At 43.3% G+C, this 2,090-nt stretch overlaps 1 pseudogene; it reads right to left on the reverse strand.

Moving 5' to 3' along the window:
- Nucleotides 1-2,090, reverse strand: part of LOC119594278 — a 4,147-nt pseudogene that overhangs the window by 1,056 nt on the left and 1,001 nt on the right.

Here is a 2,090-nt window from a genome sequence, read left to right on the forward strand (position 1 = left end):
AAACCAAACACAACAGACGCTCTCACATTTTCTTTCGTAATGGTTCCGACCACAGCAGGAGCAATGAATCCTGTGACAGATCCTACGGTGTTGGTGATTCCCACGAGCGTCCCCGCCAGGTTGGGAGCGATATCCTGTTCCATCAGGAGGCTCCCGCTATAACAGCTTCCAGTGCATCCTACGGCCACGCACAGGACTACTATGGCCAAAGTGGAGTTGCAGTTCACGAAGCACATGACGAGCAGAGCGGCTGCGGGCATGAAGCTGGCTGAGGACGCCAGAAGTTATTCAGTCGTGAAGTTTTGCTATTGTTGATTATTTAAGACTCATTTGCTGAAAATAACGTTATTATCGATTCTCTCAGTGTCTTCGTCGTCGGAATGATCTTCTCGTTTCGTTCAAAGATAATGAGCTTACTTTTGAAATCGATGAATGAACTCTAAAGAAATTCTCAACTACAAGTAAAAGCTGACCAAAAGCTGTCGAAAGTCTCCTATCCTTCTGATGGACAGGTGGCCCGCGGCCGTATAGTCTATCCATAAGGGCGCCCCAGATCAAGGCGATGGCCCACAGCAAACGTAGGGCAATGCGGAGAGGACACCGCTCTGTGATGCAAAGATGGACCAATTTTATTTGGTTAAGAAAGCACCTAATGGCAACTGGAATCCGAAAACCGGATCTTATCACACCCTATAATTTTTTAATCACACTATCATCGACAAGACACTGCACAGGCCTATTACAGTATATATTACAACTTCTGCAATATAAAAAAATACTCAAATATAATTATCAACTAGTCTACATCAGATTATAAAAGTCTGCTCTACCAGCTGCAGAACTGCCAGCCTACTCCTGAAGGTTATTCCGCAGTCCTACTACATTGTTCATATCGAAGTGCTGGATATTAGCGAGGTATGTTGGCAGCTCCGTTAGCAGCGCGTAGAAACCGAAGCAACCGCCCCAAGCCATGATCATGCACGCCCACACCGGACCCGAGGTGAAAATCGCTCTCCAGGGTATGGCCACTATCTGTAAAGGGCAAAATGTATGGATTATTTTCCTGTTGACCTGAAATTTCAAAATGGAATCGGATCGGCCTTAGCCATCAAATTTCATGAGCAAAAGTAGGTCTGGGTTACCTCTGCCTTCTTCACTGTGTTTCTGGCCGTGATGAATTTCCAGCTCAGCCTCGGATATCCTCGGGTGGTTCTCAGGCCGGTTGTGCACCAGCAAGAACCAAGGAACCCCCCACAGAACCCCCAGGGCCCCGAAGACGTAGAAGACAGAGGGCCAACCCCCAAGGAACCCCGAGGAGCTCAACCAGCCACTCACTGGAAGGCAGATGATGGTGCCAAACTGCATACCTGTGGTGACGGGGAGGCTGGTATAAATAAATGGATTCTTTGATTAAGAAGTTATGTGAATTTTACTGATGAATCAACATATCGTAATCAAAAACCTAAATACAAAAAAATATTACAAATATACCCATTCAGGAAATGCATCCCCATTTCGAAATTATAATACCACTACCTTATACCGCGATTCAACAGTAACATCCCACCTCCATAAATCAGAGGTCCAAACTTGGCTCTTTCTCAGGGGGATACCAAGTCGCCATCGGGAATTCAGTGCTGGCATCGTGACCCCCTGAAAGTGCCAATGCTTTCATCACCTACCTGGCGTTTTATGCTCTTCTGATGATGATCTTAAGCTCTTGCTTCTAGAGGGAATACCATTGTGAGTCATGTATAACGAGAATAGAATTTTAAGGAAGGTAGGAAAAGGGGGAAACATCCTTAATGTCTATCTTTTTCTTCTAACCTTTCCTAAGCGAACTTCACGAAATTAGCGTTTTACCTGTATATACTAAAAGTATTATACAAAAAATCCAAAAAGGTGACAGTTTTAGTTTCTTCTAAAGTTAATCCAACTAAATCATACATATTATTATTTTAATTTTAATAAGAAACAGATCATGAAGTTTTCAAACTAGCCTGTGAAATTTCCATTGGAGCTCTTTATGTTAAATCGTCAATAATATCACTAATATATATGATACAAATAACCACTAGAATGCATCCATA

This window comes from Penaeus monodon, chromosome 33 (genome assembly GCF_015228065.2).
Source record: "Penaeus monodon isolate SGIC_2016 chromosome 33, NSTDA_Pmon_1, whole genome shotgun sequence".
Classification (NCBI taxonomy): Eukaryota; Metazoa; Arthropoda; class Malacostraca; order Decapoda; family Penaeidae; genus Penaeus; species Penaeus monodon.